Source organism: Hermetia illucens, chromosome 2 (assembly GCF_905115235.1).
Source record: "Hermetia illucens chromosome 2, iHerIll2.2.curated.20191125, whole genome shotgun sequence".
NCBI classification, from domain to species: Eukaryota; Metazoa; Arthropoda; class Insecta; order Diptera; family Stratiomyidae; genus Hermetia; species Hermetia illucens.
Genome location: NC_051850.1, coordinates 47,612,962 through 47,639,630, shown reverse-complemented (window position 1 = coordinate 47,639,630; position 26,669 = coordinate 47,612,962). Strand labels below are relative to the sequence as shown.

Here is a 26,669-nt window from a genome sequence, read left to right as displayed (position 1 = left end):
CGAACCTGATAACGACAGTCTGTCAAGTTTCCATGCGCTGGAAGATTGAAAAACATTTTATGTACTAGTGGACAGCAAAAATTGCCGACCAAGGCCATTTGGTACAACGTTTACACGCTCGGGACGAGGCATGAACTACAAAAGCAAAGTACAGGTCAAGTAAAGGAAGATTGCGCAGCGACAAATGAAAGCAAAGCTTGCGGCAAGCAGAACCTAGTCAACGGTGTACATGGAGACCCGTGGAGATTCGATTTTAAAGTTGTCACGCAGAAAATCGGAGTTCTGCGAAAAGACTGCATACTTAATACTAACTAGATGGATTGCTTTTGTACGTTATTGATTCCAAGGATATCCCATATGAATTGATGGCAATAGCGCGGAAGGCGTCGAGGACTGTCCATTTTTCACCATTAAAAAATTCGAAAAGGCAGTTTTTATCATGAAAAATAAAAAGGCACCAGGTCCATCTGTACCGGTGGACTTTCTATTCGGCGTGCCGCTGGAAGGTGGTGAGGTTCGCGCTAATCGACGAAGGAAAAGGAGACTTTTGTCTGCATAACGACGGCTGCATATGCTTACACGGCCGGGAAAGTGCTCGAAAAGTTAATCAGGAGTAGACTCTTCGAAGCGATCTGTGTTGTCTGGGCCTTACCGTCAAGGCAGTTCGGTTTCAGGGCAGGGAGATCTACGTTGGATACTGTTATGGAGGTCGTGGATGGAGCTGAGGCACATAGGCGCCGATATTGACGGATAGTGCTCCTCATAACACTCGATGTCAGAAATGCCTTCAATTCCGGTAAAAGGACAGATATGATAGTCACATTATAAAACTCACCTTACATGCCGAGCTATCTCGTGGAGACATTAATAATTATCTGATAGATCGCTCCCTACTCTATGAGACGGTAGAGGGCCAGAAGAGGATGGAGATCAAATCGAGAGTAGCATAGAGATCTCTCTTAGGGCCGGATCTCCGGAACGTTTCCTATAAAAGTCTGCTAACATTCGACATGCCAGAAGGGTCACGCCCGGTCGGTTATGTAGATGACGTTTCGATACTTGCTGCCTGCGGCACTGTCGAACAGGCGTAAAGCAGACTTGGCAATTAACGCGACAAATAAACGGACGGATCATAGTTTCAGTCGTCCGCTGGAAAAAACTGAAGAGTTATCTTGACCGGAAAGGGAATCCCAACTCTTCGTCCAAAATCTATCGGCGAGATGACTGGAAGAGTCAAAACCATTGTTGAAATATATATCTACCAAGAGACGTCTTCTTATGGAAGAAAAGCAGTCTGTCCTGCAAGGGCGAAGACTGAAAAGAGATGGTTCTCCGTGAAGAACGGCAACGCACACTAACCAAGTGGCTATTCTTTTAGCAAAGTGAATGAAAAAGCAGATGGACTGTGCGGCTCATCGACCGTGACTGAACCGGAAAAATATTTCCCTGCCGAACTTCTAAATGGGCATGGAAGTTTTCAGTTTTTCCTGCACAAGGCTGGGAAGGCACTGATTGTATGTTCTTCAATAGAGTGGTGGACGACGTCGATCACATCTTTTCCTCTTGTGGAAGCAGCAACCTTACGCAGACACAAGGAAACTCACTCCAGACAAAGTTGTCAAAGAGATGCTGAAGATAGATGCGTACTGCGCATTACTTTCTGATTCTTCTTGTTGAAGATTGAACTGGGCCGGTGGAGGGACCGGGTGGCAGAATTTCCTTGAACTAGCAAATCGTTGCCTCCTCTCCCCTCCGGTGGACTTTAATTAACAATGATAAACTAGTAAAAACCCATTTCGAGAAGTGTTATTTGATACTCTACATGATATTATTCGGAAGGTCAATGCTCAACGTGGAATCATAATATTTGCTGCATACGGGTTCTGAACTTTAGGTCTAGCCTTACAAGTTTATCAAGGAGTTCAACAACCTACTGTTAAATATTTCGTCGGGTTCGGCAATGAGCGGTTTACCGAGCGTCCATTGCCTGGCAGCTACATTAGGGCCTTCTTTTCGTAGATTATGCAGTGCAAATGATAAGGTATGTTAGGTCTGGCGGCACGGTCTTCTTGGCCAGTATCCCGTGTGAATCATTGTGTTCCTGTAAACATTCGTACTATGTCTGGCTGGATAAGCTCCCGTGTTCAGCTTTTGCCGTGGGAAGGCCAAACCTCCTTGGGTTCGTGCTTGTAGCGAGTGAAGCTCTTAGAAAATTGTCTGAAGCTAAACCTGACAATGCTCTAAAAAACGCTAGTGGCAACATTGGTTTAAGAAATTCCGCACTGGTAATTTTGATTTGAAGGATACTCCTCGATCAGTACGGTCCATCGAGGTAGACGACAAAAAACAACACGAAGTGAAATATTAACGGTTAATCGAAAAAGTGTTCACTTGCACCTAAAGCAGCTTCGATGTCCAAATAACTTCGATATATGATATCCTCATAAACTCCAAAAAGTCCGTTTGACGGAGCATATTAACACTTTGGTTATGCTGCTGAAACGTCAAAAAACGATTTTTTTTTAAAAGGATGATGATGAAAGGGGATCGTTCACAACAATGTGCAATGTAAGAAGTCTTGGCCTCGACGTGAACATATATTTGAAATTATTTCAAAAGCAGAACTTCATGAAAGGAATCAGTGTTGTGAGATTAGAACCAGAAGCACTTAGAGCTTGTTAACCGTAAAGGACCTGTGCTCCACCACAAAACAATTGCAATGTTGTGACATCGGTTATTATATTACTATATATCGTACATAATGCAGATAAAGCAGGCGCTGTTTACAGGAGGATTTAGGGCCTTCTGTCTTCAATGCAATACAGGATCTCCAAGACAGGATCTGTCAACTGGGGAATGATGTGGGTTGATATCGAAAAATATAAAACCTACATCTTTTCCATCCTGAATGCAAATTACTAAAACGGAAGGGTCTATAAATAGACTTGACATAATTGTTCAGATTGCGAAAAAATCCTAGAGGACGAAAGAAAGAAGAAAGAGGAAACTCTAGGTTAATTGCTGGTACCGGAAAAGCTGGTGACCAAGCAAGAATGAATCAACTCGCTCTGACCTGTACTACCTTATGGTGGTTCCACGGAGGAGGGGAGGGAGTTTAACATACCATACATTCGTGACTCCAGGCCAGTGTCTTCTGAAAATTTGCATTCTTTCTTATATTTAACAAAAAATATTCTGATCTGTGAAGGATATCTAGAATTCAGATGCAGGGGAAGTAAATCGAACTTCTTGTGCAGTGACTCAGAGCCCTAGTACTGACAACTTTTCGGAGTGGCTAAGTCGACACCTATTCGCCGATATTCAATAATCCAGTGGTGGATAGCTAGAACACAATCACCACCATTATCATCAACGGCGCAACAACCGGTATCCGGTCTAGGCCTGCCTTACTAAGGAACTCTAGACATCCCGGCATCGAGGTCCACCAATTCGATATCCCTTAAAGCTGTCTGGCGTCCTGACCTACGGATCTGGATCATCTTCTTTTCCTACAATAGATATTGCCCTTATAGACTTTGAGGGCTGCATCATCCTCATCCATACGGATTAAGTGACCCGCCCACCGTAACCTATTGAGCCGGATTTTATTCACAACCGGACGGTCATGGTATCGCTTATAGATTTCGTCATTATGTAGGCTACGGAATCGTCCATCCTCATGTAGGGTGTCGAAAATTCTTCGGAGGATTCTTCTCTCGAACGTAGCTAAGGGCTCGCAATTCTTCTTGCTAAGAACTCAAGTCTCCGAGGAATACATGAAGACTGGCAAGATCATTGTCTTATACAGTAAGAGCTTTGACCCTATGGTGAGACGTTTCGAGCGGAACAGTTTTTGTAAGTTGAAATAGGCTCTGTTGGCTGACAATAACCGTGCGCGGATCTCATCATCGTAGCTGTTATCGGTTGTGATTTTCGACCCTAGATAGGGGAAATTATCAACGGTCTCAAAGTTGTAGTCTTGGGCCAGATTAAAGAGAACGCATGATAGGGCATCCCCTTGTCGTAGACCGTTGTTAATGTCGAATGGTCTTGAGAGTGATCCTGCTGCTTTTATTTGGCCTCGCACATTGGCCAGGGTCAGCCTAATCAGTCTTATCAATGTTGTCGGGATACCGAATTCTCTCATGGCCGTGTACAGTTTTACCTTGGCCATGCTATCATAAGCGGCCTTAAAGTCGATGAATAGATGGTGGAACTGGTGTCCATATTCCAACAGTTTTTCCATCGCTTGCCGCAGACAGAAAATCCGATCTGTTGCTGATTTGCCTCGAGTGAAGTCTCTTTGGTATGGGCCAATAATTTTCTGGGCGTATGGAGCTATCTGGCCTAGCAAGATAGCGGAGAATATCTTATAGATGGTACTCAGCAACGTGATACCTCAATATTATCTGTCTCATACATAAAAAGGGAGATATCACACATATCTCCCTTTTTATGTATGAGACAGATAATGCCTCGTTGCCAATCGTCAGGCATTGATTCGTTGTCCCATACCTTGAGCACAAGTTGATGAACCTCTTGGTGTGCCTGGTCGCCTCCATTTTTAACCGATTCGGTTGTAATTCCATCAGCTCTTGGCGACTTATGACTTTTAAGCCGATGAATTGCACGGACTGTTTCTCCTATACTTGGTGGTGGCAGTATTTGCCCGTTGTCCTCAGTTGGCGGGATCTCCAACTCACCGATGTTCTGGTTGTTCAGTAGCTCACCAAATTACTCAACCCATCGCTCCAATATGCATATTCTGTCGGAATTCAGATTTCCTTCTTTGTCTCGGCAGGATGAGCATCGAGGTGATGAGGCTTCATCCTGCTGACTTGTTGGTAAAACTTCCGCGCTTGGTGCGGTTGCTCTCTGTACTTTTCTAGTTCACAGACTTGTTGGTTCTCCAAGCCTTCCTTTTTCCGTCTGTGAAGTCGCTTCTCCGCTCGACGGAGTTTGTGATAAGCCTCTGCACATGCCTGCGTCCTTTCATGCGTATCATTACTCGGTATGCGGCATTCTTCCGGTTCGTAGCTAGCTTACATTCATCGTCAAATCAGCATTCCACCCAACTGCCCCATAGAAGGTATCCTTCTCCGACTCTGCAGTTTCCTCTATAGGGGCGTGAAAGTTTATGAGGCTATTTCTAAACTTGCCTCGCAAACGCAGAGTGCATAGGTTTTCGCTTATATTTTCAAAGCCGATAACAGCAGGTTTCATTTTTTGGCTGACTAAGAAACCTACTACGCGCACATGGTTTCCTGGATGGCCGCTATAATATATGGTGTACCGCCACTTCTCCAGGAAACTGGTTCCTGTCCATCGCATCTCTTGCAACGCTGTTACATCAGCCTTATATTGGGACAGGGTATCCTGTCCGAGGCTTCTTTCGTGGCTTCGTAACATCGGTTTTCCGTGTAGGATTGTCAGCGCTACCCAACCCTCAACCTGGAAGACCAGTTGGTACAATTTTTCCCGTTTGTAGGCGCTGGAGATTCGCCTTCATCCTTCTCCGTCTGCAGTTTTTCATAAATAAAGAACAACCAGCGATAACCACGTGGAGGTGAAGATAGGGTTTGGTAGTAGAGCTGCTGGTGTTGGTTCAGCAGGCGTTTCCAAGATTTTATGCTCCATCGTGGCTACCAATCCACATTTCGCCCTGGGACCTATACCTAGAACACAATGGCATTCAATAATACAAGGAATACAAGGAATACAAGGTGTCCGGGTAGCTGAGTGGTTAGAGCACCAGGCTACCGTACGGAAGGCCACGGTTCAAATCTCACTGGTGACAGTGGAATTTGAATCGTGATTTGACGTCGGATACCAGTCGACTCAGCTGTGAATGAGTACCTGAGTCAAATCAGGGTAATAATCTCGGGCGAGCGCAATGCTGACCACATTGTCTCCTACAGTCTACTGTAGTGTACCGTTACGGTCTTGAATGAAGTGCTCTAACACACTTCAAGGCCTAGATCCAATATGGATTGTTGCGCCAACGATTATTATTATTATAATACAAGGAACTTGGAAAAACCGTTTTTTAATTGGATTCCAGAGTGACCGTGCTGGTTAGGTTTTGTAAAGTTATTCCTGGATACTTGCGATATCTAGTATTTATATATTTTTATGGTTTGCTGCTCATTACGGAGGGCTTTGACCAATGCTTTCCGGAAGTGGCACTTTATGCAAGGCTCGCTGGTCTTACATTCACTGTGCGGAAGAACTTGAAAGAGAGCTAATACTTGGAGCATATCATCGGTGAGGGGCTGATTTGTACCCATCCAGACAAATCCACCAGACAGCTGCGGCGGTTCTTTAGAATATGTAGATGATCCTTCTGCGGAGCGAGAAGGTTGGGTGACGAATGCACACAATTGTGAACGAATCCGCCATGACTTCGAGAAACAATTTTCCAGCTGGACAGGCTAATGTCAAATGCAAGACTTCCAATACTTGGTTCACAGAATGGACAATAAGCGGTTTCCTTTTGCAAGCTCCCGCGCAACTAGATGTTGTAATGGTTTATGATGGTGAAGTGAATACCTACCTTAAAAGAGGATCCAGTTCGGTCAATCTAATTGTTCAAACATTAATAAACGCTACACATAAAGCGTTCATCAACCATTGGCCTTTGATCTGTAAAACAAGCGAAAGGGCTGGACGCTTGCACGACCAAAAATAAGGAGGACCTCAAACTTATTTGTAAAAGCAGAGGAACAGCAAGCATTTATGGACGTTTAGCTGGACGAGAACAGTATATTCGGCATACCTTCATGGCCCATACAAGCAAGTGCATCATGATTTAGTAATGCTTCAATGCTACTCACTCTCTGTTAGAAGCTCCAGCTGCAGGTGAATATCGGACTTTCAGTCGGCATGACGCCATGCTATACGGACAACCTGTTGTAACAAGTCGAGCAGAGGTAAGACTTATCGGGAAGAGAAAACTATAAGGGAGCTCGTAAAAAATTTAAGTTATTTATACAACCAAGCAATAGTGTTTTAAACAACTCTGAGCAGAGGCGAATATGCAGCCGTGAAAAGGATTTGGATTAGCGAGATTCAGAGATCGTGCCCGTACATCCCCATGAAATTGACGCAACTGAAAATTATTCAAGATAATTAAGGAACGGTGAAAAGAGTGTGTATACCATCCTTGAAATAATCCTGTCCTGATTGCGCAGTAAATTCTAACAGATTGATTTCCATTGCGTAGAGTCTGGAAGCTTTATCAGATTGATAATTTGACTTCCGCTTTGGACTAGCAACCGCTGAGGATAGTGCCAGCTAACACCGCGCAGTGATTATCGTGAATGCACGGAGCAGCTTAAATTCTGCTACTTGGAATCCAGTAAGAAGGTCTTGGCAGCAATCAGTGTATCCAGGTTACTTGAAAAGAAAGCTCTGAATCGGCGAGGAACTGAACTCAATGAGTAGATTGTCCCCTCGAGTGTCTTACAGGATTCCGTGTTAGGCACATTGTTGTATATGCATAATGATTCTTATAACCTTTCGAGTTGTGTAGACGCCATGATTTCAACTAACGCTCGGTATCTTTTCTTTTCGATCCTTAGCTCATCGCCAGGGGTACACTTGTTTCCCTTTTATGGCCAATAAACCAGTTAAAACCTTTATTGGTATTTTCTGCGAACTAAAGGTACCCCATTTTACTACGATATAAATTAAGCTGATAGTAACCCTTTCCTGAAAGATTATAGTCTTGAGATTAAAATGAAAACTTACCACAGTGGAAGAGAAACTTCATTCAAAGTGTTACTTAAGCTTTACCAGAAACCAAGTGCACTTAAGCGTAAATGGAGGCTAGCACTTATTGCTCCATAATCATTACATTAACTCAACATGAATAACCGACCTATATTACAAGCTGCCATACCATAACCCAGATTCCTTCATTTACTTATGTAATTCCCCACCAGTAACTCGGTCCCTTTTTATGAATATCAGGTGTAAAAACAACACCTATTTATTATCGATTTGCCCATAAAAAGCTTTGTATTTCATGTAGCCCCACCAGCACCACGAAATTGTTAATTTTTATTACATTGGTAACCTTTTCCTTGTCAGGATCCGTTAAGACAGCCATTCCTGCTAGGTAGGCAAGGCAGGGCCGACTACCGACGACCCCGTCTATTCATTGTTACTAATTTTCGTGAGGAATTTTCGGAACTATTTCACTTTGCATAGTTTTCCTTCTAGCTGCCTTCGCCATTTACTCAAGAGCCTTCAACCCTTGATTTATTCGTCTGTTAATTATTGTTCTGCTGTATAATAAATTTCCGCACGCAAGTAGGCCGTATGGGGAGTACTTTTCTTGGGAGCAGTTGTGTGGCGTATGGAAGTAATGTGGGAATCAAAGCATGTTCCGGGCTTCAGAAAGTATGAAAAAATGCCATTACCACCTGAATATTACAACTGTAATCATGGTAGGGTCGATTTTCTTTTATGAATGCAGTTCTTACAGTTGGAAATTGTAGTTTTTTAAATCAAAACGGCTCACCAGTGAGTAAGTGTTGAAGTAAGTGTGAGTAAATCCTTCCCTTCACCTCCCCAGAAATAGTAATTAAAGCATTTTATTGAGGCGTGGACTGCACAAGGCAGTTTCATTCATCTGCTAGATACATAATTGTATCTATTAACCTCTCATCGTTCATTTGAACAAGCTTCTCAAGAAGTACATTTCCCTGGATTTTTCCGACCCAGTAGTTTTGTATATTTAAGATGCTACGTTGAACTCAATTTTTCCGAAAAATCTCTAGTACCGTAAAGTCAGAATGTAGCTTACAAAATAGGAAAGAAAAACATCTTGAAAATCGGGCACGTGATGTATCCAATGAGTTTATTTTTCCAATCGACTCACATCCAAGCTCCACTGAAATCATAATTTTTTCATCTCTTTCAAAATTCAAACATGGGCCTCGTGATCGCCTGCGATTGCTCCTTCCAAATACGAAATTTCGAGGCAGCCATCAAAGAGTTTACTTTGGGGAAAATTTATTTATGAGTGTATCGACATGAATGTCGATAATTTTGAAAATATACAACCAATTCGTAAGAAACGTATGTCGAAAATTTGACAGGAAGATGATTGATGGAATGACGCTGATGGAATATAACATTCAATGAAGTGAGAAATTAATGTTTGAAACGACGGAGAGAGTTCATTTTCATAATTGGCTTTGATTAAACGAGTTGATTTGTTTAATTTCCACAAAAGATAGAAATTGCCGGGCATTGTTCATGGATTATGGAAATGATAAGAAGATTATTAATGCCATTTGTTGTGCAAACAAAGAGAGGAATTGAGAAACGGAGCCAAGTGAAAGGAATTTTGAATTGGATACAAATTTCTTAATGTTTATTGAGAAGCAGCACAAAAAGCACAAAAGCGAATCTACTTACCGTTCCGCTTGAGAACACCGATGTTTGCAGTATCAGACTACGTTCCTCCTGGAAAGAATAGAATAAACAAATGAGTTTACTTCAAACAAACCTTGGAAACAAACAAAATCAGTGTAAGCTTCAATGTACCGGACATAACGAGTAGGAACGATCAACATATTTGAATAACTCAGCAAGACCCACTCCAAAAAATTCAAATCAACTGTTTGCCCTATATAGACACATCGTAATTCTCATATGTGGACGTATGCAAATCGAACGCGTACGGTTGAAACATCAGAAATAACAGCGAGCAGCCTTCGAAAATCTTGGTGCACTGTAGCGCACATGAATGATCTCCCATCACTGAAGTTAGCATCTGTCGCTAGAATCTATCTGTTGAGTATAGATTTATGAAAATCGGACAATGGGAGTCTGTCGCAAAGAAATAATCTCATGATCATTGTACATTTAAATTTTTGGACCACAGAATCTCTAATCAGTGAGAGTACACGGTCTGTCAGTGAGAGTGCAGGGCTCATTAGAAAATATTTAGAGCAACCCGCATTTGAGGGCAGTACCATAGCTTTCGTTTTCAGTAAGGCATTTTTGAAGGCATTCGTCTGGTTGCTTCGAAAATCTAGGTGTCAGCTCTGGTGGACATCCTCACGTACTGAGTTTCATGTCATTTAATTCACAACTTCTTTACACGTACATACGAGTTTAATAGTAATGGGACGATTATCCTTAATCTATTATCTAAAAGAATCGGGATGAGATACTAGATTATTTGCAGATAATCCGTGAACGTTGACACAAGGCCTTGTGCTTGATGCTCAGCCGCTTGGCTTTCCAAGATTTCCGGCGAGGGTTGTCTTTGTCAATAGACATATCTGAGGAAAGTATAAAGAACTGATATACGAGGCCAGGTTCATTACAAGTGGTGTCCAACGTGGTGTTTGGAAGCGATATGTTTCAGGAAAATGCAAAGCTTGCCAATCCTAGCTGCATTTACTGGGTAAAGTTAAACTCTCAAACACTGAGGGTTATTGAGGGTTGAAAGCTCGCTTGAGCGTTAGATGTTTGGGCCATTTTGGTCTCACGCTTGCACTTTTCGTTTCTCGCCCGTTCTTCCAGTTCCTATTATCTAATTCGCCAAACTTATTGCCAATTCTCCTGAATCTCCATAGTTTCCCCGAGGCCATTTTTTTTTAATTTACGCTTATAATCCTTCGTCCCGTTGCTTTTCAACTTTCCATTGTCGAATTTCTTATCTAGCATTCAATGTTAACGCCGATTGTGGGCCAGCTGCTTGGGGAAATCTTTTCTTCAAAAAATGCCTCATATTTCCTTCCCTTTTCTATCATTTTTAACAAAAGTTTGTCCGGGAATATCTTTGCGGGAAAGTGGAAGGTTTCTCGTATCATCCGCTTTATACAAGTTGGAAAACCGAAAGCTTCAGATACGAAAGGTCTTGTGTATTTTCTTTATAAAAAGATTTGAGTGTGCATTTGTCCCATTAGTATGTACTACGTAATATACGCCTGTATTATGTGAGAATATCCACTTTCAAGTGATATTGACATTCAAAGTCTTGAATTTGCACAGAAACGACAGCTTTGGCCCATTATAACTTTGATATAGTACGATTCACCAAATTTGGTGGGATTATGCTCTATGCTGTAGTCTACATGGCTTAAGGGCTTAAGGGGGGTTTTCCTGCCAATTACAAAAAATATGGTAATGCACTATTATTAACTTTATTTGAACAGGTGTCGATATGGGAGGTATTTTAGGGCCTAGCCACCATATAGTGGCAGCCCCTTGTAATTTTTTCAGATCTTTCGGTTAAGTAGTTTCTGAGAATGGGTCCGTTAAAGAAATGATCACTTCCAACCCCCCGCACTCCCCACTTTTCCAACAAATGTCAAAACTCACACCGGCTTCGAAAAGTACTAACCGAGACTTTTAATCTGATACCCCACATGACTATATTTGATGGAAAAAAAATTACACCCCTCTTTTGCATCTATGGGGACCCCCCTTTAATTCGACGTAAAAGGATGTAATTCACCCACCCACCTTTCTCCCAAATTTGGTGTCAATCGCTACAACTGTATCCGAGAAAGATGCGTGTAACGGACAGACAGACAGACAGTGAGTCCTTGAGGGTTTAACGTGAGCACCTGTCTCGACGACTTAATCCCACGGTCTTCTTAGGACACGGATTGCCCCGCTGAGGCAAGCAACAACCCTACCAGTCTATACCAAGTGCATGGCTTAGCATTCATACTGAGGGATGCAAGACATACCTAAATCTCTACCGAACTAAGGAGTACGGCACCCGTGTTGAAACGCAACACAACGCCGTGGCCCGAAGGTTTCTTCTCGCTTGAGCATAACCACAACCCCCATGAAACTCCCACTAGGGGGCCAAGCGCAACAACCGAGCTGTACTCATATACAACGGGAGTTCACCCGAAGTATGAGAGTCCAGAGGCTATCCCGGTTCCCATGGTACCAGTATACCCCTGGTGAGGTTTCGTGACCAATTTGCCACTTCAGATGAGTCCCCGTGCAGACTCGGGTCTGATCGCCCTAATTAGGCCTTTGGAGCATTTGGCCGGCAAGCCAAAGTAAGTACAGCGTCTCCCGGTGCCACCACTATGGAGGTTCTCCTCGGCCACTTGGTTTTGGTTTGGCCGACAGAGTTGCCACCTCTGAGCACCAGACAGACAGACAGATAGTAAACCGATTTTTGTGTTTACACAAAACCTTAAAAATGGTGTTACACTTATCGCTCAATATCTGTCCTTTCGTCGATCTTAAAAATTCTCGAGAGGTCCGTAAAAGGAACAGCACAGATTTCAATCGAAGTGCTCAACTATCACTTATTTCCTAGGGTTTACTAACTTTGTCGTAAAGTCTCTGAACGATAGAAAAGGTATCCTTAAGGTCCATACTGATTTGTCCAAACCCTTGGATTCGCTGAACAATTCTCTACTTGTCAACAAACTGTTCTCGCCTGGCTGCAATTGCATCTAAGCGGTAGGTTATGTACAGTCTCCTCAAATGATTCTGTCTCGACCCCTTTATTTCCTTTATCCGGGGTCTCCCAAGGCTCCACTGTTGCCCCTACCTTTTCCCGTTTTTCATATCTTTTACATCCAAACGATTAAAAACTATTTTCTGTCACTGGTTCCCCTACTGGACAAAGCAGTATTTAATCAAACCTTGACACCCTATCTCTGTGGTGCGCTCAGAATATATTAGCGGGAAGTCCCCATACACACAATTTTATTTTTACAGACTATAGTCATGTAGGGTATCAAATGGAAGATCTAGATTATTACTTTCTGATGCAGGTATTGGTTTTGACATTGGTCGCAAAGGGGAGGACTGCAGGGGTCTGAGAGGGTCAATTACTTGAAGAATCCCTTCTCCGTTACGATATACTCGTATGCTCAAATCATGCCTTAGTAAAGAATTCTACATACCCCGCTTTTGCGCCGAGGTCCACCAATCCAATATCCCTAAAAGCTGTCTGGCGTCGTGGCCTATGCCATCGTTCTGTCTCAGACATTGTCTGCCTCGTCTTCTTTTTCTACAGTAGATATTGCCCCTATCAACTTTCCGAGCTGGATCATCCTCATCCATATGGATTAAGTGAGCCGCTCACCGCAACTTATTGAGCCGGATTTTATCTACAAGCTTTAAGAGGATGGTGCCTCATGTAATGACATGCGCATCGCGAATTGCTTTCTCCAGCGCCAAGTTAAAGAGGACGCAGGATAGGGCATTCCCTCGTCTTAGACCGTTATTGATGTCGAATGGTCTAGACAGTGATCTGGTCAGGGTTAGTCAGTCTTATTAATTTCGTCGGGATACCGAATTGTCTCATGGTCGTGAATAGTGTTTCTTTGGCTATACTATCATAGGCGGCTTTAAAGGCGTTGAAAAGATGGTGCAACTAATGCCATATTCCAACAGTGTTTTCATTGCTTGCCGCAAAGAGAAACTCTGATCTGTTGGTGATTGGCTTGGAATGAAGGCTGTTCTGGGCGCATGGGGCTATACGACCTGGCAAGATAGCGGAGAATATCTTATAATCGTACTCAGGAACGTGATACTCTATGATTGTTGCACTGCGAGATGTCTCCTTTTTATGTATGGGATAGATAATGCGTCGTTTGCCAGTCGTCAGGCATTGATTCGCTCTCCCACACCTTGAGAATCAGTTGATGAACTGCATGTTGTAGTTGGTCGTGCCCATATTTAACTAATTCGGCTGTAATTCCATCGGCTCCTGGCGACTTATGATTTCTTAGTTGATGAATTGCACGGACTGTTTCTTTTATACTTGGTGGTGGCAGTATTTGTTCCTGGTCTTCAGTTGGCGGGATCTCCAACTTCCCGAAGTTCTGGTTGTTGAGTAGTTCATAAAAATACTGAACCCATCGCCCCAAACGCCCATTCTTTTACCCCATCTGCTCAAATAAAGGTACTTATTGTATTTTATTATATTTTAAAAAATTACTGACAAAATGAGACATTTGAGAAAGAGAGAATAAATACTAAACAATTAAAGGAAAATGATACATATCCAGAGTGTGCAGTGGTCTCTGAATCAGCTATTCTGCATACAAAGATTAATCTACCAAAAGTGCGACTCTTGCCTATTCTGGCTCTAATCTTAACTTTCGGATTGACGGGTAGAGATTGTAGTTTCCGTTTCTGCATGGCTCGCCAAAGATTCCTCCCTATCTGATCGACCTGGCTAATTGCGGATTTGAATGGATCTGAATAGCGCAAATCAAAAAGACCTGACGACATTAGAACTCAAAATTAGGCGATGATGGCTTTACGGTTTCTTACCAGGGCAGAGGCAAATCGTCAGACGCTACGTCACCTTTGCCTTGGAAGCAGCGTGACCGAAGTGGTTCGCAGATGTTGAGTGCTCCTTCATATAATTCGCAGAACACAACATGACTACGAATTATATTGAGCATAAATCCGACCGAAGCTTGGCCAGAGCTGAAAATATTTTTTTGATAATTGTGGGGTCCTAAGTCCGTATCAAATCTGCCCTGGTAAGAAACCAAAAAGCCGTCATCGCCTAATTTTTCGAAAGTTTGAGTGCTAAGCCCTAAACGAGGGGTCCGTGGACCAAAAAAAGTGGGAGTAAATTGCCCCCCATTTGGTCCGATCCAGCATTAAGTTGATGCGGACCGGACATACATGTCAGAATACAGGACTGGAAGCGAAAGAAATTGACGATTGAGAGACCCGACATCTCAATACTAACGGCTTTTACCAAAGAGTCCCTTAGGTGTGTTTTTGGAGAAGGTCGAACATCATCTGGTTAGCAAGACAGAGCAGTCGTTTCAATAGGGATGAAAAAGGAGAGTTCAGCAGAATATTGACACTTTCACTTGATTTGGCTGACATTACATACCAAAAAGATTTTGCAATACATCTTTTACAGTCGTCAAAATTATCAACTGAAACACTACTAGCGCAACATAAATTAATTTACTGCTAGAGGAACTCTGCACTCGATTAAACTGCTCTAGCAAATGTGTAGTATGATAGGCACAACACACTGTTACGGGGGGTATCCAATTTTCAGCTTTTTAAACATTGCTTTATACAAATAATGCTTTCCTAGCATCGCATTACTGTGGTGCCTTCGGGCAATATTGCACTGCGCACGAATAAATTTTACGAGAACAGATTTTCTGAGGGCTGACCCGTATATGACCACTATTAGGATAGCATCTTTTCCAGAACTGGACAATTTAAGTACCTCTTCTCCGTGCTTGCGCAAGGCTTGGTGGTTTAAGTACTAGACGGACGTAACGTAAGATCGTGGTTCAAATTTTGCTGGTGGTAGAGGGATTTGTATCACCTTAGTCGACTTATTTGGATTCATGTCCAGGATCAGATAGAGCTAATAATCTCGGACGAGAGGAATGCTGGCTACATTAGCTCTTAGTACCGTTTTGCGCTACAAAATTACTTCACAGAACAGTGCAGCTGGGATGAAGTGGCGTTCCAGAACTTAAGTGGAAAAGCTATTACATAGTCGTTCGCCCTGTTGCACTCTAAGGTTCCGAGTGGTAGACCAAAGGCAATGGATGCTCTTCGCACTTATGTAGGCAAAGATGTCCAATAATGATCTAAAGGCTAGTTGAAGCTTGGATTGTTTTACATGCTTCATGATTTTTTTCGAAATGTTCAAATAGTAAACAAAGCAAGAGTAATATATATTGAGTTATTTCCCCCATAAGCAACCTGATTTCGACACCGAATCCGATCGCTGCGTCAATGGCTAGGACTACAGCATTATTGGAAAGAATGACTCAACCCAGAGTACAATTACGTGGTATTTCTAGCGATTAAATTATATGAATTAATAACAACTTGTTTTTCCTATTCGCTAGTGTTAATTTATTGATCTTACAAATATCGATATTTCAAGAACCAGTTGTTCCCTCTATCAGTACTAACAAGTCTTCCCGAAATATCGGAATTTGGGAGACCAACAAATTAACACTAGCGAATAGAAAATCCAAGTTTTTATTATTTCTAATGCTACTCAACGGAAAACAGGATTCGAATTGAATTCTGATATTTGTCATATTCTACCCATTTAGCACTTGCATAACTTGGCCTTACAATCGGAAAGCTACTGCAATAGCTCTAATAGAGTAATTTATTTTTCGCCGGCAACTCACCTGATGCGATTGCAAAGGAAGTGAGACCACTCAAAATATCTTAAGATTATATTTCTACGCCATTCATTGGGTCATCTGACCATTCCCCCACTGGCAAACTTTTCAAAAAAGCATTGTAAATTTTATTCTTTTGAAACTCTCAATAAATAACGTGAGCATCTGATAGTATATCTACCGTAGTCCGGGAAGGATTTGAATGTCATTTCATTTCTCTTATCAAAGCCTTATCACAAAAATGATTCATGTCCGTAGCCAGACTATATCTTGAAATTTCAAATTTCACATGTCACGCGCTCACCGAAAATTGGACAATTGTTATTACATACGAACAGGCACAAACAATACAGTAGCACCAATAAACCAGTCATAAATTCATCATTTGCATGTCGAAGTCAATCTGTTGTTCCTTTTTATGAACCTGAAATCATCACATGAACACGAAATGTCATAGAACATCATGTGTAAGTCTATTTTGGGGAAAAGACTATAAAATTGATAACGCAATTTTTTATAGCGCCTAATAAAATAATATACCCAACAACCAATTTGGGATTTTGGACACCTACCAATATGTCAATCAGGTTCTCTGGACATTATGGACGTTCGCTTGGTATTAATCTTGAAGAAAATGGAAGCAGTGCAGTGGAAGAAGAAACGCCCGTTTATAGGTCGTTGATTGATAAATCTTATCACTGATTTATGGTCGCTTGGAAACATAGATTTGTTGGCGCAGACACAGTAATGCAGTATAATTTGAGGACTAGGGTGAGGCAGTCAATAAAGTCAAGTATAAAAAGGAATTGAGCATATTTTATTTGCACTTTATTTTATTACTTGTAAATATTAGATCATTAATTGGACCCGTGCTTGCATTATTCCAACTCTTAACCTAAATGTAGTGCATACTTGTCATATACAGAACGTATGGCAGTTTTAGTGCTATATTTATATGGTATGTGGCACGTGTAGATTGGGAATCAAAGTTCATTGATTGGATTTTATGCCGCGCGATTTGCGCACTGAGTCTCAAAAAATCAGAAGATCTTATGAAATTGGTACACCAGGCATGCGGCAAAGACGGAAATTCTAATTCTAGTGTTCATGGTTCCTCGATTTCGGTAAGCATTTTCAGCTGCCAGATTAGCACAGTTTGTATACATACACTGCATACCGTTAAATTCTTTAATCTGAGTGTCATACTTTTCTCCTCCTACTACCACCACCATTTTCTTGGTGCTCTAAAGCGGCGTCAAAAAAGACGCACAAACCAAAATGGGGTGACCGAGGAGAACCTCCATGTGGTGGTCTTTCGGGTCCCAAACATGATGTTACATTTCAACACGGGTGCAGTACTCCAAAGGTCTAGGAAGGCTGAACCATGCACTCAGCATAGACTGGTACCTTTTTCAGCGGGGCTCTGAATGTGGTCAGAGAATCAGCCCACAAGAAGGACGTAGGATTAAGTCTATTCGACAGGTTCTCATGTTAAACCACTAAGGCCGCCGCAAACTTCGTTTTTTTTTTCGCCAAATCCAATGATTTATGAAAATGTTAACGACCGAAATCTTCGTGAGTCAAGTTATTCCGCTAAATCCCCGAATTTCCACTTTTTCGTAACATTTTTCATCCCAAAACCATGTTTTAATACTTGGGCTTATCAACTGGTAGTGATCCTTCTAAGCTCTCTAATAAACCGGCCGAAAGGGTCAATGGAAGCCAACGTAGAAGACAATGGCGGGAGGTGGTTCCGTTAATTTGAATGAAGTTTTTTTCGTCCAGAGCTTCCTTAACAAATAAATTCAAAGAAGAGAAAAAACTAAGTCATAACTGATCAAATAATCCAATCATCAGGACGAGAAAGAAGTGCTCAGTCACACTAATGCAATTTGAGGGCCCTTCTACCTAAATTTTTCAACTACTGATGATGCAATCTGCAAAACTGTTTCATGAAAAGAGACACATCTCCCGAAATTATTAGTTTTCTAACTCGATCAAAAGGGGTGACACACGAACGAACTTGGATCCCTTTTAGGCAAAGTGGTAAAATGCTAGCCCTGAACACGCTGTACGAATTTGTCGGGCCGAAGCATAACATTCATCGCTATATTAAGGTTCAAAACCTTAAAGACACCTGCGAAAAGGCCATGCGTGAGTTAGATTCGAAGAATCAATACTAAGGGAATACAGGGCAGTATAAACTCCTACGGTGACCCCATTGCGACAGGAACCTACCAAAAGGACGAAACTAGCGACTCAAGCAAGTACAAAGGGAAAACTGTAGAGGGCGTAACGAGGAACAGAGAAAGAATGGAGGATTCTTGTGTTAAGCTTCCAACACCAAAGAAAAGCCGAGCGTCCAAGGAACCAGTAACGGAGGGAGTGCAACGTTTGTATCCCAAATCGGCTCCACAAATGAAATCCCAGGAAATGGGAGCAAATGTTTGCACAACCCTGAAGTCAAGGGAGCAGGTAAGAAGGAGGCCCCGTTCGATGCAATTGTTACCGAAAACGGAGGTGACCTGTCTTACGCCGAGAGCCTGCGGAAGGTCAAGCGCGATCCGACGCTAAGCGGTCTGAGAGATAATGTGACACGTATCAGAAGAACGCAGAAGAGGACGGGTGTGGCAGGAACGTTGGAATAATTCTCATAAGGGGATGATGTGCGTATGGGCGAGATGTACAAATGAAAGGGAACAGGTTCAACTTCTCTTGGCAAGACGCTTACAAGTGGAAACGATCATTCCGCAAATGCTCGAATCCCAAGAAGTGTGGCACCACAAGCTGTATTCAGGAGGAGCTTTGAAGGTTAGAGCTCTTACGAAAAAGCAGCAAGGAGGGAACAATTCTTATCGTAGGAGTAAGCCGATGGGGCTTTAACCCGCCCCACGATGTAATGTCTCTAGATAGTTTCGTGAGGCATAGCGGATGAGGAGAGGTAGTATTAGTGGGTGAAAGTCCCATAATGTGGCTTGCGATGCTTTCCACCTCTATAAACAAAAAAGAAAGAGACAGACAGTAAACCGATTTTAATAAAAAGAAACTCTCATACACTAATTCGGAAATTCTTTCTTTAATCGCAAAAGCCTGTAAATCCAATGAGTTTTGAAAGATAATCATTTACCAGACGATATACCCCAAGACGAACTCAAGAAACGACAAGCTCTTGAGGTATACTACCAGAGGATGGTATAGAAAACTCTACAAAGTGAGGTAGGCACTTGTTTCATAGGAAAAAGGGATGTGAACCCCCAATTTTAAAAAATGAAAGCAAGCACAGGTGAATGGTAGCCTGTCTCAACACATGCAGCATATTTAAGCGACACACTTGACGATGGATGTAGCTTTTATGGACTTGACTTTTATGAAGTTGATGACTGATTGAGATCTGGCCACGATCATAACAAACTAGACGGTGACGAATCGCCTGTAGGACGTCAGAATTGACAAAAAGATAGAAGGTAGAAGGTAGATAATGCGCATATGCGAATGCTGCATACAATCAAATAAATCTATCAAATTTGCGCGACTGAGGATATTTCCTGCTTGCTTTCGAGGGTGACCAAAATGGATACAAATTCGGGGGAAGCAACGTAAATATCAAATCTAATCTTCCACCGCGATGTCAACAACACCTCCGATACGGAGTGACATGCTGGCTATGACGAGTGAGAAAACATTCTTGCTGCATGAACAATGGATACTTAAAACAACTCCTTTGAAGAAATTAATGAGCCCTAGGCCGCCGACGGAAGATAACACTTCAGCCGTATAATAGCTTCCTTCAGTGATGTGTCTTCACGACCTCGACGCCATTGGTCAACTTTTTTTTAGGCGCAGGAGCTTTCATTTGCACCAGCACCATCCTTAGGTTTTACGTCATTAAATCACTTAATCGTCCACTGGTCCATTTCAACCTGCCTGCCCATTGCTTTTCCCGATACTCAGATGCTCTTTCTTACGTTGTTTTTAATGCTCATCGCCCTGTTCTTCAATTCGATGTGCAAAGCGTCTCACTTAATTCCCATGTCTCAAAAGCCGATCTCGAAGGCTTCAATTTGACGCCGGCGATTATAAACCGCGATTTCATCCTCGCTTCTGCAACATGGAAGCTTCGGTAAAGTTGTGAGTAACCAAATTCACCAAAGAGTATTTGGCCAGTCGCGAGACCGTATTGGGTGACAGAAATTGCAAGTCTTTCTGGTCTCACAGTTGGCTTTTTTCCGCTTCCCTGGAGCTTACAGATTATTCTGTTGACACACCTCAATTATCATGTAATTTAATCTGCAATTATTTTTTTTTTCCTTCTTCTTTACTGACTGGGTGCAGCTCATAGACAGCCTTGACGTCAACGCTGGTTCCAACCTTAACGACGTTCCTAGCATCCTTTGCCAAAAAACAATCATTTATCTAGCCTTTGCAAAGAGCCTGTCACTGTCCTCAACTTCTTGGACAAAGTTTAATTCCTGGTATGAAATGGATGCTATTTATACGGATTTCTGGAAAGCCTTTGTTCGTTTAATCACATGACGCTTTTGTGTAAACCCGCTTTACTTAACACTCTCCTATCATTCACTATATGCCTCGTCTGTTGCTTATCTAAACATTTCTTACGATTGTTGCATAATCCATTTCCTTCCTTCTTCTTCTCATGTACTAGAAGGATCCAATTTGGGTCCACTACCAGTTTTATTCTTCATCAACGAGCTTCCTTCTCTCTCACTATCCCTTGTTTGCGTTGAGCTGATGATTTTGAGCTTTTTCTTTGTCCAATGTAGACTGACTGTCCCTACAATTAAACCTAAACACTCTGGCTCACTGGCGCTCTGTTAGTCACTTGGTACTAAACGTTGGCGATTGCCATTAGACGTAACATTGTTCCAATTTCTTTCCCACTCTATTTTCCGACACTCTTGGTGGTCATCCCTTATCATACCGAAGCTCCAACTAAAACCTCTGTGTAACATTCAATGATAAGCTTCGCTTCGACAGACACTGCTTGATGTCAACGATCGCTGTTCCAGAATATCTGCCTTCATATGGCGTACCTCTTTCCACTTTTACTCTGATTAATTGGCTTTAAAATTTTTCAACTTCCTAGTTTAAATTACCATGAGTATTTATCTGTGATCTGGATGCTTTTCCAGAACTGATATTGCCTTGTTTTAGTGAAAAACTCTAATTTAACCAGATCTCTTTCTTTCGGAAAAACTTTCCCCGTGAGGATTATCCTATCCGTACCGATCCTTTTGATAAACCTTACCTAAAGGTACGAGGAACATTCTTACATGTTTACTCTCTACAAATTTTCTACTGGCTTAATGGAGCGAACCATCTCTAATGACTCACTTCAATTGGATCGTCTTTTTCATGTTTCTCCTAAGCAAAAAATTGGTAGAAGGGCGACGTAAGACCTGGCTGAGTGCGGAAACGTAGGAGCAAATCAATTAAGGTATGGAACTGGGAGAACCCTGTTGATGGCAGAGAGTGGCAGTGACCATGAGAATTGAGGTGTAGCTTTCCCCGTAACTGGATCTCTACCATTGCCTTCGTCAGAAGAACAGAAGCTACAGAAGGTAGGCATAATTTTGCCACCATGTAACGCAAAATAGAAAAGCCTTTGGATGGTCCTGTGAGGGACGTTAACAGTAGGACACAATAAACATCTGAGAAATAGAGAGAGCACTTCATCGCGATTCACAATCATACAATATCCGATCAAGTTTCACCTCTTGTGGACGATATGGAAGGTCACGGTAGCATAGGGGCTTCTAAACCGAAAGGAAATTATCTACGTCATCAACCTGCTCAAGTAGAAAGAACTCTGCCGTCATCGGCTATCCCCATGCGGCATCACGGTGAATACTGCAGTCGCTATTTCCATCTTTTCAAAAATGCAGCGAATCCGATATCTTTGCTAGTGAATCGAAGAGAATGATCATCATTTACGTGTTTCCAGGTATGGCGAAGATAATGGCGATAATCTGGTTTCTGTTCTCGATCCAGCTGCTCTGACCACCTTAATAACTTTCGGATGATCATGGAGCAGTATGCGGGGTATTGTTTTTCATCGATTTAAAAAATGTTTCGAACAGCGGCAATAGGGAGTGTATCTGAAGTGTTCTATCCGGGCGGGGCTCCCCAGAGAAGATAACAGCTATGATCGGAATACGCTACGACTGGCAAAATGTCATATGCTTTTCCGACAAATAATCTTAGAGGAACTGGGAAGGGGGAAAATCCGGCTCAACAGGCTGCGGTGGGCGGGTCACCTAATCCGTATTGATGAGGATAATCTAGCCCGGAAAGTCTATAAGGGCAATATCTATGGTGGAAAAACAAGACGAGGCAGACTCTGCCTGAGATGGTGCGATGGCCAGACAGCTTTTAAGGATATTGAATTGGTGGACCTTGGCGGAAAATCGGAGTGTCCGGAGTTCTTTACAAAGGCAGGCCTAGATCGGATACCGGTTGTTGCGCCGTTGATGATGATGAACTTGGAAGTCCAAAGCAGTATCCGCCAATACTTTTTCTCGTTATCGAAGCCGCTGCTTCGATGTTCAATCGACCAACGAACGATGCTACCTTTCTTGAAGCATCTCGGCTGCTTACTCTTTCACCGAATGGAGTTTGGTCAAACGGCTTTGGATTTGGAGAAGGAAGCAAACAGAATGGAACTGAAAAAAAATACCCAGTGAAACTATGGTTCTTAGTCTGAATGGTCATTTTTTGGTTTAATGGAAGAATGTTAAAAGTGTTGAATAATTTGTATCTGTAGGAATCATTGTTTCTGCTGAAGGCGGCACTGAATATGATATCGCTCGAAGTTTAGTAGTAATGGTCCTAAGCTCGGCTTCGCTATTGTGTCAATCTGGAAATGCAACTATTCAAAAACCAACCCGGCGTTGAGGCTATTTTGCGCTAATGTTCGCTCTGAACTTCTATATGGAAAATGACCGACACTGTTACTCGAAAATTCTGAGCCTTTATCCTGAGCTTGGAACAATATCAAAAGAATCAATCAAAGGATCAAGAATCAGTCTTCGGCTATGTCCAGCGCGGAAATTTCCCAATATAACTCCTATTCACTTGGAATTAAAGAGAAAAGCAACCAACGAATTAGAACCTTTTTCGTGTAGGTCATCAATTGTATAGCCATGTGTCTATTTAGAAACTGGGTCGATTGCTAGAGAAAACGGCGACGATATTATGGGTCGCATGATATATTACTGTCGAAAGAAGGGCGCTTGTAAAAAAATGCCGGGATCGTACCATTCAAATAAATCTCTTCCGCCAGTCAATCGACGTTGTCAGCACCCTATAACAAAGTCATAGCAATCCAGTTAATGTAGAGAAAAGAGTGATTCCAAGTGAGACCAAACCCAACTTTGGACAAATCAACCGAATGGAGGAATTTGTACTTACATATATTGATAGCAGATTTTCTGAAAGAACTCTGAAGGAAAGGCATGTGGAAACCTTGGCAGAACTCGCGAATGGCGTAGTATTGTCAGTAACATACAGCCAATGTAACGAGGAGGAGGAGGCAGTCCTACATTTCATATGCATTTACCTAACTTCCTCAGACGCCAGATGATTTGAAGAGACCATCTTTAATAAGGAATGGTCTTGGGAAACATCCTCGAATTCAAAGGAAGTGTGCAGTTAATGGAACTGATTTCCATATAAGTGATAAGGTTAGGCCGTGCATATAGACTGTTGCTTAGAACGTTATTCATCTTTTACACAATGTACAAAAAATAATATATATTCGTATGTGTTTTATACGCGAAAGAGCCATCTATTCAATTTCAACCTTATGTCCTACATTTGGATTCTTCCTCGAGATAGTTATATTGTCAAGCATGCGACAGTTTTCCATATTAACAATAAGGCCAACGGTTCAAATAATATTATATGTCGACTGCAACGGAATTACTGCTCTTATGCATGAAATCCTGTGAATTTAGAATAGTTCTACGCACTCTGACATACTCTACGCAAAACAATAGTCGCAGTTGTGATAATCGCAAGTGAACCTTTCATTGTTCCGTAATAGATTCTCCGTGACTTAAATCTGAAAAGTGCCTGCAAGTAACTCTCTGGAGACTTGCAATTTTTCCTGCTTGTAACAATGATTGGGTGAAACTCCGCACGAAGCTATTGTTCCTTGCGTCATTACACGCATAGAATGGAGCACATCTAGCTGCTCCCTGTACTATCCTTCTTCATTGAATATCACAAGATACCATGCCATAGCATCCCTTGTTTTCAAAACGTACATTTTCAAGTGAAAACGTATGGTTCCATATAATTGGAGAATATGTTCAGGAACACACTCAAGGAAAATTCTCAACGGAATACTGTTTTCAAGTGAGAGTTACAGGGACCGAGGAACGAGGATATACGGAGTAAGTGCATCCATTTAATCAGACACCTTTCACAATTGCAGCATTCGAGCGAGTGGATTCCAGAAAGAAAAAGAGCTTAGGGGATAATGTAAATGGTTATCGGAGTATATTATGGGCTACCTTCCACTTCAGCCGGTTGCCACGTTTCAAACCATGAAATACCTGAAAACGCAAGGAGTCAGCACACCCACTAGAAATCATAACGCGCATGGATTCAGGAGATATGCATCATGTTATTTTTCCTCTATTTAAAATCCTCGCATTCTGAAGCGGTTATTGTAGTAGAAATCATGGATATCGTTGAAATGAGTGTCCTCAACGCAGGAGGTGCACCTCAAAGCGTACCAGTTAACACGGTAAAAGATGTCTTCTGGCGCAAATTGGGAAAACGGCGTGAAAGGAAAAACACACGGATATCATATGAATGTGATTTGCATAGCGTAACTTTCATTATGGCTGCAGGCTAGAGGAGAAATCAAATAAAAAATGAAAAGTTGCGGTCGTGGAAAAGCAAAGTTGCTTTTCAGATACGAATTTAATCCTTTTGATGATGCGAACGTTAACCTGCAGCATTTCGACAAGGTGTAGGGTTTCCGTTTCGATGACAAATGAGCAGATTATTCTGTCTTAGGCGTTGCTTGCTGAGTTCATTTGGAAGTTCCGAGCGATCTGAAACTTCTGTAAATTGCTTCAAAGTAAATCCTCCATTCGACATGTTCCTTCGCGGTCTCAACGTCCCAGAACAATTAGGCGTAGAGATAGTAAATTCCATTAGAAAATTGTAAGCGTTTGTTAGAACTCATTATCCTTTTTGGCAGCCCTGACCATCAAAGTCAATACTCTAAAAGGATGATAGTGCATTCATCTTTGTCAAACTCATTTCTTCCTTTCTTCGTTTCCAGATTTTGTCTCATTACCGTTTGATGAAGTAGTGTGCTTGAGAGACTTACAGAAATGCTTTGTGCAATTCACTTGCCTTGTGATAGACTTGATGCAATTAACATAAACATGCAGCAGCAGAAAGCGAAAGAATGTGCAAAGGATTTGGTATATGTAAACGTGCAGATTAACGGAAAGGATGCTGGTAGAAGAAATTTGCCTGGAAGTGATTTTAACTTGACTATCCTGGAAAGAGAGGCACTACCTTTGACTGTGCTTCCAAGATGGTCCTTTGCTTTACTCACATTTACGCAAGGCATCGGGATCAGTAGTGGACCAGGGGCCCATGAATGAGCGCGATAAACCGAGCGGAGTCAGAAGCTGAAAAAACGGACTAAACAAAGCATGATTCATCGTAGATAGGAGCAAAAAGGTGCTTTAAACATAATGGATGATAAAAACATCCTCTATGAATCTAGAATCGGTGTGAGCCGATACAACTCGCTTATGAACGGTTTATTTCAAATTTTTAAGTGTTTACACTTCAAAGCTTTTTTCCCACAACTCACGTTTTCGGAGCCAGTCCCTCGTAACTCCAAAATTACTGCACCTTCCTTTTGCTTACCTTTTCAAATTTGGTAATATTTTCTATTGTTTTTCACTTTAAAGTGTTCCCAAAAAGTGAATAATTGAAATTTCGAAAACCCTCCCCTCCTTGGGGAATTCCAACATCTAATGAAAGAACTTTGATTTTTTTATTTCAGATGATTCAGCACTGAGGTATAAGGGGCATCGCAATTCTATTTTTCTCGAAGACACTTCCGAATAATTCCTGCCATTGGCTTATTTTTTAATATTTCATCCTGAAAATTCTACACAATATTCTTGGGATATCATAATTTAATGTACCGTTGATTTTAGTGAATAGATTTCAACTGTGCCGTCACATTCACCAAATGGTGCCTTGTTTGAACTAATTAGCTTTAATCCCGCCCCTTAACCAGTGCTTTAATTTTTAATCTACCTTGCTTAACAGAACGAATTGAGCCGTCATCTAATGTCAAGAATATTATAGGGATACTGATTCCAAGCTAAATGAGAGAGAGACCTATAACTCATTAACTTTAAAATCTCCCCTACTCATAAATTTTATTCATAATTATACAATACATATACATTTGGTATTAAATTTGATCACTGTCCCTTTCTAATGCAATCCTATATATGTATTTCCATGCTA

The 26,669-nt window shown here is 41.8% G+C and overlaps 1 protein-coding gene across 1 annotated transcript in view; it reads right to left on the bottom strand.

Moving 5' to 3' along the window:
• Nucleotides 1-26,669, bottom strand: part of LOC119649891 (frizzled-2) — a 354,344-nt gene that overhangs the window by 157,098 nt on the left and 170,577 nt on the right. The window contains exon 2 of the mRNA XM_038052281.1: nucleotides 9,427-9,474. The gene's annotated coding sequence lies outside the window, so the exon portion shown is untranslated. The remainder of the gene's footprint in view (nucleotides 1-9,426; nucleotides 9,475-26,669) is intronic.